The following is a 14,407-nucleotide window of genomic DNA, read 5'->3' as shown; positions in this document are numbered from 1 at the left end:
CCCCGCTGTTGCTGGGCAGAGACTTGAGGCATTGCCGCTTCCCTCCGCGGGGGTTGAAATGTTGGTTGTGGAACTTGTGTCTGCGCGCGCCGCAGTCCCGCGCTTCGCGACCGGTTTCCCTATAGCGGCTGTCCCTGGAAATCATACTTAGATCGACATTGGTTAGAATAATGACGCCCTTTTCGGCATCTGGGACAGATTCCAGGTGCTGGGGGTCTAGTTCCGGCATTAGTGGTTAAGCAATTCTTTTTCAGATGACCGGGTTTACCACAACCGAAACAATTTCCAGGCCCCGCGAGGCCAGGCATGGCAGCAAAGGCAGAAGCCATGGCTTCAAACTTATGGTCCACCGTGCCGATCCTATTACAAGCCTCTATCATCTCTACTAGTGTGGGATTCTGATTTGGAAGAGATTTTAGAAGTTTTTTGCAATCTGCGTTAGCATTTTCAACCACCAATTTTAACAACAAAATCTCTCGTGCTTCAGGGTTATCTATCTGTCGCTCCAAGGCTTGTTTCAACCGATCAATAAACTGCATGTAGGGCTCCCGGGGCTCCTGAACAATAGTAGTAAAAGCTTTTTGTGGTTTTTGGGAATCAGGGACTTTAAAAAAGGCCTTTTTCGCCTCCTCTCGGACTGCTTCAAGGGCTTCCCGTGGGATATCTCGGGCTTGTGCCACTGGGTCAGAATGTTGACCCGTTCCGGTAAGGTGCTCTATAGTCAAGGCTGCCAAGGCTGCATTGCCATTACCCACATATGACACAAGAAGAGTCTGGAGCCCCCCCCCTCCAATGCGATTCCCACAGAGTATATTGTGTTGGAGTTAACAACAGCTGTGCGAGAGATTTTAAGTCATGTGGAGTCATTACATAAGTATCAAAAACAGAGGATAACAAACTTGCAAAATACGGAGAAGAAAGACCGTGTTCAGTAACAGTACGGTGCAATTCTTTTACTACTGGGAAAGATAATGCTTCCCACTGAGCTCCCCGTCCTTGATATATAACAGGGGCCACTATTGTTTTTGCAATCTCCAACTCACCCTCCTTTAGGGCTTGATGTCTTATGTTAGCCCACACATCATGGGGATCGGGGGGATAAAGCTGTGGTTCCGTGTCAGGGTCCACTGGTCCTGGATCAAAAGGATCATCCTCTGGGGGATAGCCGGCTGCAGCCACTTGTGGGGGTGCTAGAACATCGTCGTCACTTGGATGACTTTTTCCTTGCTCTGGCTCTTCTTTATTCCCTTTCTCTTGTGCTTTTAAAGTCTCAAATATACTCCTCCTCCGCGGGAGCATGTGTTGGGCTTCAGCATTCCCCCGAGTCGCTGCATTCCACAATTTCACTCCAACATTATCCCATAACTCCCGCGTAAAGATAGTAGAGGCAGTAACAGTGGGAATTTTCACTTGCACCCACTTATGCCCCAAGAGATTTTTCCCATGTTTCTTAAGAAGAGCTTTCATTAGCTCATATACATCTCTCTCTGGGGGAGACATCTGGTTCCCCATATTGCCCACAGCTCACCTCTCTACTCCGGAGGGATTTCAGGCCGCTTCCTGCTTCCTTTCAGCAGCTCATTCAAAGTTCTGTGGGACTCGCAGCATGCCACGCAGATAGGTAGTTCTTGCACCCTGGAATCACGTCGGGGTTACCAATTTGCCGCGATTGAGAGACGGGGAGACAGCTTGATGCAAGCAAGGTTCCGATTTATTGCTCTTAGCGATAGTTTTTTATACAGTCATACTTAGTCGTGTCTTTTACCGATTGGTCTAAACACATAATTACCTTATGCATATTGCAAAAGCTAGGCTCACGATTGGTTAGTCGCCAGGAAAACAGTTATGCTTACTCTTCTCTTTTTCTCTGCTTCTCCCTCATTCTTCTTTATCACAAGCATCCCGTTTTTGTCTAACTGTCCCAACAAGGACATGCTGTCCTTGTTTCTGATTGGTGATTAACAACTCAGGTCAGCTCTTTTGCACTTTTCCAAGGCCTGTGGTCGAGTTCCATCTTGTCCGCTTCTGTCAGGCGCGTTATGCTAGATACATATCTCAAGTCACTTCCTACACCTACTCTCTTGTTGCCTTCTGCTGAAGGCTGGCTGGGTCAGCAACCATCATCTGCTAGGGAAGGAGCAGCTCCCCTAAACAGAAAAGCCCACGGTGGCTTCAGTTTGATGTTGTGCTGAAGAAGTTACATGCATCAGAGGTGGATGAGAAGGGCTCAGAGCAGAGCAGAGCACTGATGAGCTTACTGCAGGTATAGCACAAACAAAGCCAAACGGAAGGATGCTGTGTTTCAGGTTATTCTAAGAAAATCAGTGAGGATACAAGGAAAGAGTTTGTATCTCTTCCTCCTGCCAGAAGAGCAAGCATTAAACCCGTAATCAAAGTAGATTGGTACTCTGAGTGACCGGGAGTGTGTAGCAGCCCGTACAGAGCAAGAGCCAGAGCACACGGGTGCTGCGCAGCCAGGCAGTGAGGACAGGCAAAGCTTGATAGTGTGATAAACTCAGTATCGTTTGTTCACCAAACCTAAAAACTTACATTTCCACAAGAAGGCAACTGCTTAACAAGAGGTGGCAAGATGGCCAACATTTTACTGTGTAAACAGGATATGCATGATTGTGCAGGCAAGACTAAGCTGCAAGGTCAAGCTATGTAGACAAAGTATAATAAATTGTGAAAAGACTTGAAGGAAAGAAACCTTCACCCCAAGACCACTGGCAATACTAGTGTTAAGATATTCATTTGTGGAATTTTAAGGGTGTTTGTTTAGTACTGCCAGAGTTTTAGAGATACCTATAGCACTTGGATAAATATTTTGAGAAAGTGTTAGATGAAGAATCCTTATAGAATTTACTAGCTCTTTAGAAAAAGGGGGGGACTGAGTCAAAGATATAGTACTAATTAACTAGTAGTAATTCATGACCTAAAAGACAGGCCTGATAAAAAATGGACGAAGCAAGAAGTCTTGAGGCATTGCCAAGGACAGCTCCTGATAACGAATAAAAGAAGGCCTTGAAAAGCGGCTGAAACCAACCCTGCAGTCTGGACAGAGACAAAAAAAGGAAAAACTGAGTCTGCGTGGGGACGAAAGGTTACTTGAAGTGATGAAGAAGAATTTGCAGCCTTCATCCTCAAGACCCTCAGCGACCACCACCACAAAGCATTGCGCAAGCGCAGTTAGGAGGAGTTTATGAAAAGGACTTCTTAAAGCTAATTTTAATACGAAGCGGGGATAGGTTATGCATATGTATAGGCGTATTAAGAGATCTTATAATTATGTAAAAAGTACCATATATATTTGAGAAGGCCGCCGCATTGGGTGCGCGCCGTCGGTGGAGTGAGACTCCCGGGCCGCCCAGCGCTGTTTTGCTTGCTGCCGCTTGCTAATAAATACTTCAAATTTTAATTGACTCTGTCTCACGTCAATTTTGTGAGATCAACTTATAACGATAGCATGTGAGAAATTGCCTGTGGACAACTCAGGGGTCCGAAGGACCTTTGCCTTTCAGGACCATCCATCCTGATCTCTGGTAGTTCCTGTTGTCAGAACTCAAGGGGCCATTAATAAAAGTTACAGATAGCAAACCCAATTGCTGTGAAAGGGCAAAGAGACACCCCACCCCCCCAGTTTACCACCACTCCCTCAGGCTAATCAGGGACAGAGGCTGGATCCAGCCCAGGCTGCTCCCTGTTGTTTTCTAGAAGCAAGCAGGCAGCGCGCTGCAAATAACACTTGATAGTATAACAAAAGGAGGCTTTGCACCACTCATTTATTAAACGTGTTGCTGGAAAAGCACACCCAATTTGATAAAAATCTAACTTCCAGCTATGAAATCCAGAGAACTTTTGCACCTGGCAAAGGTTCAGGCGGAAATCAATCGCAGGGTGCACAATGAGACCTGAGAGACCCCTGGTCACAGTGAAAGCATGTGCTAGGCCAGAGAGATTTGCTCAGGAACTACTAATATTTTCTTTGCCTCAGCTGACTTAGGTATCAGGATTTCTGTCTGATGCTGAGCAGATAAGCTTGGTAGGGGGCTGGGGGGAATTGAGCATGCCCGCGGGCTGAGAGGGCTGGCCCAAGCAGGGTGGACCTCCTGGGAGTAAATGGCCACCACTGCTCCTCGCGACCCAGCTGGCTCCTGGCAATCAGCACAGGCTGCTCCACCTCCCTCATACCCCAAGCACCTGCAAACCCAGCAGGGGATCCTGCTGTTTTTCAAGTTTATCACCTGGTCAGGGTGGTGTCAAGTCCCCAGAGGGATAACTGTGCCTCTCACCTCCACAGGAGCCCTCAGCGACTTTGTGTGCGGAGCAAACAGCAGAGGAAGATTTTGAACGTGGCTCGGTCCGTCGTGTGTTGCTGAGCACATCCGTGACCCAGAGGTGGCTCTGGCTTTGTGTTTTTATCACCCTCTCTGGTTGCTGGAGACAGGCTCGATGGAGGGTTTCCCTTCCCTGTCAGCGCCCGGCTGCTCCGTCACAGGAGCACAGGGACGTGGGCAGCGGGCCTGCCTCAGGGACGATGGCAGGGGCCCTTCCTGGGACTCCCAGCCCAGGAGGCTGCCTCTGTGCTGGCGATGTCCCCTTCCTGATGAGAGTGTGGTACAAAAACCGCCTGCCTCCTTGCTCCCTGCCCGGGCCTTGCCCTCTGGGCAGGGGGCAGCGTGCCAGGGCCTCCATCATGGCATCCCCGCTCGGCTTTACGGGAGACCAGAGCCTTTCCCCTTAGAGAGGGATCCCCATGGCCCCGGCCTCCCCCTCATATCCCAGAGAGGCCAAACAAGCGGGCCCAGGCCTTCACCCCTGGAGCAGCCGTGGGCAGGGGTGGGAGGTCCTGGCCGGTCAGGGCCACTGAGGCCCGTCAGTGCCTGAGACAGGCCGGGAGGGCGCCCAGCTCCTCACCCCCACGCCGGTGGGATCAGCCCTCGGCCGCCTTCCCCAGAGCTCGGGGACAGGGAACACACGCAGTCCCTGTAGGCTCTTCTGCTTCCTGGCCATTCCATCTCCCAGCGGGGATGTCGATGAGAAAGCGGTGGGAGGCCAGGTCTCAGCTGGCCTCACCACCAGGGTTACAAAAGGGGTTCTAGGACCAAACCCGTTCCTCAAAAAGTCAGGATTAAATACCGAAATCCTTGGCGTTGCCTGTGTGCTCAGAAGTGCCGAGGAAAGGGGCTGTGTCAAGAGGGAGGATCTGCTGGAGCAGGGACTGGTCCCTCGGGCTCCCTGTGCTTTCCAGGGAGCGTGCACTGTCCCCTGCCTGCAGCTCTGCCTCCACACAGTGCTTCCAGCCCTACTGCGAGACCAGAAGAATGGAGGTGGGAAGGGACCCCAAGGAACTGGTAGGATGAGGAGGAGGGGAGAGACGCTGGTTTTGAGCAGGTTTTGTCACAGGTTGCTCCTGGAAGGCTGGTCAGGGCGGTGGGTGGGGAGTGCCCTCAGACCCCACATTGATCCCCCTCTAATTCCTGCAGGAGCTCAGAGGGGCAGCGCTGCCCCAGGGAGGGGAGACCATGTTCAGTGTTATCTCAGCCGTGGCTGGTTAAGGGCCTGAGGGGTGCACGTGGTGCCTTGCTGCGGTCAGTACACTGGCACTTCTTGAAATCTCCCTCTGGGACAAGCTGGGGCTGGGCCCTCTGAGGCACACGAGAGGCTGTCGTTGCTTGCACAGCGCCGGCGTGGTGATGCTCAGCGCTGCCCCATCGCCTCCTCCCAGCCCCTCTGCTGCCCTGGGTGTGCCTGTGGCTGGGTCCCGAGGGTGTTAGGGTACCATTCGCTTCTGCCTGTGTTTCCTGCACCCTGGCTCAGGGTGTAGCAGGTGCGTGACTGGGGTTGGTTTTCAGTCTTTGTTTTTGCCTCCTCCTCCAACCCCCTCCCTCCCGCAGAACCACAGCAATTAAGGAGGGGATCTTGCGCTTGTCTTGAGACTGAACTCTGGCTGTGGATTCCTGTTGTTCTGGGGGACCCTGAGCTCCTCACTGGCCCTGTGACAGTGCCTGGAAGAGCGGGCAGAGCTGTGGGCTCAGCCCTAGGGGGGACCGTGTCCGAGCCCTTGGATGGAGCTGCTCGATGGGACGTGTTCCCCTCCCCGGGAGCACAGCTCCCCAGGCTGTGCTGCAGCAGCTCTCCAGCAGCACTCTGAGAGCTGTCCCCGCACAGCCTGGGCACGGCCATGAGGTCACACTGGGTCTGTGAGGTCACAATGGGTGGGGTCTGGGAGGTCACAGACCCCGTGGTGCCGGCTATAAAAGCCGATCGCTCAGCCCCCAGACCCAACTGCAGCAGCAGCTGCACGTGCAAGTGTAGGGGACCATGGACCTCATGCGACACCTACACCTTGTCCTCCTCCTCCTGGTGGCCCTGCATGCCAGGACTGTCTGGACTTATCCATTGCAAGCACAAGAAGCGGGTAAGCGGGTGGCACTGCTACAGCCTGTCTGAAGCCAGGGGACTCTTCTTCCTGCTAAACATGGATGTTTTTTTCCCTCTGGTGCTTTACTGAGGATTTCCTCTGAGTGTGAGAGAGCTCTCCTTGTAAGAAAGCCCGAAGGGGGAGGGTGGGGGGCTGTATGCTGGTTCATGCGCTCCTCGAGAGGTGCTGCATATGGCCTGGAAATTGTTTGGAGAGCTACCAGGTGCCAGCCAAGAGGTCCCTGGGCCCCACCGCAGCTTTGGCAAGCTTGACCTACGTCTGGCTCCCATGTCCTTACCTGACCCACTTTGAGTGCCTGCAGTTCGCTAAGGCAGCAGTGGATCCCAACATGCAATGGAAACGTTTCTCATCTGTGCTTGCTTCTAGATGAGGGTGGTAGCAATGATGATCCAGCTTCTGGGCTGGATGTTGGCTTGGAGCCCTTGGGGCATCCTGGCGGTAAGTTCTCAATGTCCCTTTCCTTGTAGGAATGAATAATCGTTGACAATGTGGCAAGAGCTTATACATAAGCAATTTTCCTTAAGATTCTCTCAAGGTTGACAGCTCCCCGATGTCTTCACCTCTTCCGAGCCTCGAGCCAGCGAGCAATCTCCCAGGTAAGTCAGTGGGAGAGGGGAGCATTTACCTTTTAATCGTCTTTTGGTGTGAAGTGCAAGTTGCTACTTCCGTGGCTGTATGCTGGTTCATCCGCTCCTCGAGAGGTGCTGCATATGGCCTGGAAATTGTTTGGAGAGCTACCAGGTGCCAGCCAAGAGGTCCCCGGGCCCCTCTGCAGCTTTGGCAAGCTTGACCTACGTCTGGCTCCCATGTCCTTACCTGACCCACTTTGAGTGCCTGCAGTTCGCTAAGGCAGCAGTGGATCCCAACATGCAATGGAAACGTTTCTCATCTGTGCTTGCTTCTAGATGAGGGTGGTAGCAATGATGATCCAGCTTCTGGGCTGGATGTTGGCTTGGAGCCCTTGGGGCATCCTGGCGGTAAGTTCTCAATGTCCCTTTCCTTGTAGGAATGAATAATCGTTGACAATGTGGCAAGAGCTTATACATAAGCAATTTTCCTTAAGATTCTCTCAAGGTTGACAGCTCCCCGATGTCTTCACCTGTTCCGAGCCTCGAGCCAGCGAGCAATCTCCCAGGTAAGTCAGTGGGAGAGGGGAGCATTTACCTTTTAATCGTCTTTCGGTGTGAAGTGCAAGTTGCTACTTCCGCGGCTGTATGCTGGTTCATGCGCTCCTCGAGAGGTGCTGCATATGGCCTGGAAATTGTTTGGAGAGCTACCAGGTGCCAGCCAAGAGGTCCCCGGGCCCCTCTGCAGCTTTGGCAAGCTTGACCTACGTCTGGCTCCCATGTCCTTACCTGACCCACTTTGAGTGCCTGCAGTTCGCTAAGGCAGCAGTGGATCCCAACATGCAATGGAAACGTTTCTCATCTGTGCTTGCTTCTAGATGAGGGTGGTAGCAATGATGATCCAGCTTCTGGGCTGGATGTTGGCTTGGAGCCCTTGGGGCATCCTGGCGGTAAGTTCTCAATGTCCCTTTCCTTGTAGGAATGAATAATCGTTGACAATGTGGCAAGAGCTTATACATAAGCAATTTTCCTTAAGATTCTCTCAAGGTTGACAGCTCCCCGATGTCTTCACCTCTTCCGAGCCTCGAGCCAGCGAGCAATATCCCAGGTAAGTCAGTGGGAGAGGGGAGCATTTACCTTTTAATCGTCTTTCGGTGTGAAGTGCAAGTTGCTACTTCCGTGGCTGTATGCTGGTTCATGCGCTCCTCGAGAGGTGCTGCATATGGCCTGGAAATTGTTTGGAGAGCTACCAGGTGCCAGCCAAGAGGTCCCTGGGCCCCACCGCAGCTTTGGCAAGCTTGACCTATGTCTGGCTCCCATGTCCTTACCTGACCCACTTTGAGTGCCTGCAGTTCGCTAAGGCAGCAGTGGATCCCAACATGCAATGGAAAAGTTTCTCATCTGTGCTTGCTTCTAGATGAGGGTGGTAGCAATGATGATCCAGCTTCTGGGCTGGATGTTGGCTTGGAGCCCTTGGGGCATCCTGGCGGTAAGTTCTCAATGTCCCTTTCCTTGTAGGAATGAATAATCGTTGACAATGTGGCAAGAGCTTATACATAAGCAATTTTCCTTAAGATTCTCTCAAGGTTGACAGCTCCCCGATGTCTTCACCTCTTCCGAGCCTCGAGCCAGCGAGCAATCTCCCAGGTAAGTCAGTGGGAGAGGGGAGCATTTACCTTTTAATCGTCTTTCGGTGTGAAGTGCAAGTTGCTACTTCCGTGGCTGTATGCTGGTTCATGCGCTCCTCGAGAGGTGCTGCATATGGCCTGGAAATTGTTTGGAGAGCTACCAGGTGCCAGCCAAGAGGTCCCCGGGCCCCTCTGCAGCTTTGGCAAGCTTGACCTACGTCTGGCTCCCATGTCCTTACCTGACCCACTTTGAGTGCCTGCAGTTCGCTAAGGCAGCAGTGGATCCCAACATGCAATGGAAACGTTTCTCATCTGTGCTTGCTTCTAGATGAGGGTGGTAGCAATGATGATCCAGCTTCTGGGCTGGATGTTGGCTTGGAGCCCTTGGGGCATCCTGGCGGTAAGTTCTCAATGTCCCTTTCCTTGTAGGAATAATCGTTGACAATGTGGCAAGAGCTTATACATAAGCAATTTTCCTTAAGATTCTCTCAAGGTTGACAGCTCCCCGATGTCTTCACCTCTTCCGAGCCTTGAGCCAGCGAGCAATCTCCCAGGTAAGTCAGTGGGAGAGGGGAGCATTTACCTTTTAATCGTCTTTTGGTGTGAAGTGCAAGTTGCTACTTCCGTGGCTGTATGCTGGTTCATGCGCTCCTCGAGAGGTGCTGCATATGGCCTGGAAATTGTTTGGAGAGCTACCAGGTGCCAGCCAAGAGGTCCCCGGGCCCCTCTGCAGCTTTGGCAAGCTTGACCTACGTCTGGCTCCCATGTCCTTACCTGACCCACTTTGAGTGCCTGCAGTTCGCTAAGGCAGCAGTGGATCCCAACATGCAATGGAAACGTTTCTCATCTGTGCTTGCTTCTAGATGAGGGTGGTAGCAATGATGATCCAGCTTCTGGGCTGGATGTTGGCTTGGAGCCCTTGGGGCATCCTGGCGGTAAGTTCTCAATGTCCCTTTCCTTGAAGGAATGAATAATCGTTGACAATGTGGCAAGAGCTTATACATAAGCAATTTTCCTTAAGATTCTCTCAAGGTTGACAGCTCCCCGATGTCTTCACCTCTTCCGAGCCTCGAGCCAGCGAGCAATCTCCCAGGTAAGTCAGTGGGAGACTGGAGCATTTACCTTTTAATTGTCTTTTGGTGTGAAGTGCAAGTTGCTACTTCCGTGGCTGTATGCTGGTTCATGCGCTCCTCGAGAGGTGCTGCATATGGCCTGGAAATTGTTTGGAGAGCTACCAGGTGCCAGCCAAGAGGTCCCCGGGCCCCTCTGCAGCTTTGGCAAGCTTGACCTACGTCTGGCTCCCATGTCCTTACCTGACCCACTTTGAGTGCCTGCAGTTCGCTAAGGCAGCAGTGGATCCCAACATGCAATGGAAAAGTTTCTCATCTGTGCTTGCTTCTAGATGAGGGTGGTAGCAATGATGATCCAGCTTCTGGGCTGGATGTTGGCTTGGAGCCCTTGGGGCATCCTGGCGGTAAGTTCTCAATGTCCCTTTCCTTGAAGGAATAATCGTTGACAATGTGGCAAGAGCTTATACATAAGCAATTTTCCTTAAGATCCTCTCAAGTTTGACAGCTCCCCGACATCTTCACCTGTTCCGAGCCTCGAGCCTGTGAGCAATCTCCCAGGTAAGTCAGTGGGAGAGGGGAGCATTTACCTTTTAATCGTCTTTTGGTGTGAAATGCAAGTTGCTACTTCCATGGCTGATGCGCAGACATGGGGAAGAGCAGGGCAATCAATGGGTCAGGCTCGGTGATATGTCCTCCGGCGCTCTGTCTTGTGAAGCCGTCTTTGCTGCCCCCTCAGAGCCTGAGCTGCTTGGGGTGCCAGCTGCCAAGCCAAGAGTGGGCTTGTTGGGGTTGACTTTAGAGCTGATGTGAGCTCCAGGGCGTCCTCCAGGGAGCTCCAGGGCAGCTCCACGCATAGTTTGTTTTGTCCCACCATGGTCCTGCTGCAGGCACGTGGTATCTCTTTGCACTGTGCTCCTGAATGCAAGGGAGAGACAAGTGTTGTGGAGTAATCCCCTCTTTGAATTCCATTCTGTGCCCCTCTGGTCTGAAGAAGTATCTTGAACTTTGTCATGGGAGCTGTTCTGTCCTGTGCTTGTTTGCAGCTGTGCCTGTTGAAGAAGGTGATGCAGCTTCCGAGCTGGGTTCCAGCAGTGAAGCTCCGGAAGGTGACATGGGTATGTCATGGCTTTAATCCTCCCTTTGAGAGCTGCCAGCCCAAAGGTCAGCCAGTCGGGCACCTCTGCAGGTGTGAGGACAGAGACCTGCCCGTGTGTGCCCTCTCTTTGCACAATCCCCTTACTGCTGCTGTGATTCAGTTCTGCTGATGTAGGTCATAAGAGATGGCAGAGGCGTCTCCTGGGTGTTCAGAACCGTAGAATTGTCTAGGTTGGAAGGGACCTTTAAGACGGAGTCCAACCATTAACCGAACACTGCCAAAACCACCACTAAACCATGTCCCCAAGCACCACATCTACCCGTCTTTTAAATACCTCCACGGATGGCGATCCGGCCACTTCCCTGGGCAGCCTGTTGCAATGTTTGATAACCCTTTTGGTGAAGAAATTTTTCCTAATTTCCATCCCAAACCTCTCCTGATGCAACTTCAGGCCATTTCCTCTTGTCCTATGGCTTGTTTAGTGACAGATGTGCCTGTAGGAAAGACTTTTCCAGCTCCTCAGCTGGATCCTGTACTGGAGTCTGTCTGGCATCGCAGGAGTGAGTCTGTCTCTGCTGACCTCGCAGGCTGTGCACTGGTTTTCCATATTTTATTCATGTGAAATTGAACTGAATACTTTCTGTTAAGGGCCTCCAAGCGCAAAGGAGCAAGCTGAAGGAGAAAAAAAGTCCCCGGTGGCACCTGAAAGCCTCAGACAAATCCTGAGGGGACTGGGCAGAGGACACATTGAGGATATTTCACTCTGCCTTAGCCATGAGACTTGGTGACCGGAGATTTTAGGTAGACGTGTGGACATGCTGTGGCCTGCGCAGCAGGAAGGGATTGATCAGAGCCTCGCAGCAGCAATGCTGGGTTTCCCACTATGCAGGCAGGTGCTGGTGAGCCACAGAGATGGTGCAGAGCCTCTGCTGCCAGTTGTGGTTCAAGTGGAGCGCCGGGGGCAGCCGCTGCCCCAGTTTTACCATTGCATCTCAGAACCGATTTGCAGGTGTCGGCATACAGATTCGAGGGCCTGGCACGTGCTGAACTTGTGTTGAGCTCAGACACAGCACTGCTTTCCCACTGGGCCAGTTGTAGGCAGGAGCAAGGTCCCAAGCAATGCCGGCTGCCCTTTCCTAGTGTGGTTCCATCTGATCCAACTGTTCTGCTTTCTTTCTCAAGAGACGGACCAAGAGGCTATGGAAAAGGAGGTGTTTCCAGAAGGAAGGAGCAACTCAGTGCCAGTCCGTGCTGAAGAAACCAAGGCGATGCAAGCCACCGGCATGCTAGGTAATTGCTGTCCCAAGGTCAGCCAGTGTCACCTATCCTATCAGGATCGTTATGTGTCCTCAGACTTCCCCCAGTGCCCACTCTTGCCTCTCATGTCAGCAAGCCAAAGCTCAAAGTATTTTGGGTTTGAGGCATCTGGACCACATTCTGCAGATGATGGGAAATGTGACTCTTGCACAAATGTACCTCCCACTGTAGCTGCATCCCAGAGCTTGCCGAGTCCCTAGGGGCCCAAGGCACAAGAGCAGCACAGAGTGGGATCCCTCCCATCATCTGAGAGCCTGACTCCCAGGTTGGGCAGGGGCTTAGAGGGAACCTCCCTGTCCTCACTGCCTGACCCGTGCTGAAGCCTTACCTGTTGTCTCTGCTTTTTGGCGGTGCTGCCACAGTCTATACAAAGGTGTAGGAGCTGTGCCGAGGGGAGGGAGAGTTGGGGTTGTGTGGTGGTGTGCTCCTTTCCCCCCAACAGTGGGGATGGTGATGGCTGCACCCAGCTTACGCTGGATTTTGGCGGACAGATGGCAACATAGTAGACAAAGGCTGTCTGAACCAGAAACCTATCTAGATGTCTCACTGGTGTGCAGATGTCTGTAGGCCAGTCATCATACTCTATAAATAGTGGACAGCCCAGGGACCCTTGAGCCTCTTGAGAATGGTGCTCCCTGCTGCAGGGATGGTTTTTGTCCGTCCCTCGAAGGAGCAACTGGTTAGGCAGCTGTGCTCCCCCACATGCTCTCCTTCTGGCCTTCTGAGTTTTGTACAGTGGGACAACCTGTCCCAAAGGGTGGGCGCGTGCCTCCAGGTGCCGGTACTGGGGGGCAATGGTGGAGATCCTGGCTGTATCCAATATCCTGCAAGCTTACCAGTGGTGCACAGGACAGACTAACGTCCCAAATTGCTTCTCCAGGTGCAGTCGGGGAGAAAGCCACGATTGTTTCCAATTCTGAGAGGACCACAAGTGCTGACTGTCCTGCAGATGTGCGAAAGGGCTGCATGATAGCCACAGCAGTAGTAATCGTTTTTCTGCTACTTGCGATGGTGTCGTGCTGTCTTGCACTCTTGTATCGGAGGAAGAAAAAACAGTGAGCCATTGATTCCCCCCCCCCCCCCTCTTCACTGCTTCCTTAGGCGGCTGCTCGGAGCCAGGAAGCGTTTCTAGTCAGCCTGCTGCGGAGTGGCAAGTTAGAAGTTGGCCAAAAACCTTTGCTGAGGTTTCTGCTGCTGGCCTATGTTTTAATTGGCCTTTTCATTCCTGGGCCGCCCTCTTGGGAGCCCTGTCTGATTGGACCCAGTGTTAGCCCAAACTGACCCTGCCTGGGCAAGAGCAGCCCCCTGCAGCGACAGGCATATGCCAAGCAAGGTCAGGATGAGAAAGAGTGGGGGATGAGATTGTCCTAGAATATATGCCTACTCCTGATTAGTGAACCTGCCTGGAGGAACGCCCCTCCTCCATGATGCTTTGAGGTGCAGGTTTCCAAATTGCGCTAGCAGCTCAGCCCGTGGTGGTGCGCTTTGCCCTCTCTGGACTGCACTGTGGATGAGAGTCCCTGTGTCGTATCTGCTGCTGAGGGCTCCAGCGACCTTCTCTCTCCACAGGTTCAGCGCTGCGTCTTCAGGAGCCAAAATAGACTTGGAAGGAGATGGCCGGGCCCGACGCCTTGGACCCCCTGATAGATGGACCCGACGCCAGCAGCTGCAGCTCCTCATGTCTTGGGTCCCCTGAGAATTGGACCCAACACCAGCAGCCGCTGCTCCTGCCAGAAACACCAACGCACCAGACCTTCTGCGCCCCCCCTAGCCCATCCCTGGCCACCCTGCAGCGGTCCTGGAATCAGCCCAGCACACCCCCTGCCGCAACCGAACCGATCCTCCCCACCTCCAGAGCCCCCTGGCCTGGCCCTCCGGCAGCGACTAAAGGCAACTCTGGGCCACGGTAGGGCATGGGCTGTGCTGATAGAACAGCAGCTTCACAACCAGCCTTTTCTCTCCAAATAAAGGACAGAGCTTTCACACAAGTGTCTGGGTGGTACCAACAGCAAACCCTGCGAGGCACCAGCACTGGCTGAGCTCCATGCCTGGCCACAGCCATGGATGCCCACGGTGTTGGCAGGCAGGAGCCAGGCACGGGGCTCCTCCAACCAGCAGCGGGGCCCCGGGGGACTGAGGGAGCCCGTGGCCATGGCCAGTGACCAACAGTGACCCCAGCCTGCCCAGTTCTTGGTGCTGGAGGCAGTGACGGGAGCCCCACCTGGCTGGTCACACAGACTTGTGTGCATCTGTGGGGTGAGGGAACATTTATTGCAGCAGCAGCA

The 14,407-nt window shown here is 53.0% G+C and overlaps 1 long non-coding RNA gene across 1 annotated transcript; it reads left to right on the top strand.

Annotated features, from left to right (window-relative positions):
- Nucleotides 1-12,028: 12,028 nt before the first annotated feature.
- Nucleotides 12,029-14,085, top strand: LOC309675415. The gene is made up of 3 exons (XR_014269495.1): nucleotides 12,029-12,095; nucleotides 13,003-13,177; nucleotides 13,692-14,085. It is a non-coding gene; the product is annotated as an uncharacterized lncRNA (long non-coding RNA).
- Nucleotides 14,086-14,407: the final 322 nt, after the last annotated feature.

Source organism: Vanellus vanellus, assembly GCF_965231255.1.
Source record: "Vanellus vanellus genome assembly, chromosome: 9".
In the NCBI taxonomy this organism is placed as follows: Eukaryota; Metazoa; Chordata; class Aves; order Charadriiformes; family Charadriidae; genus Vanellus; species Vanellus vanellus.
This window is presented reverse-complemented; position numbering and strand designations above follow the sequence as displayed.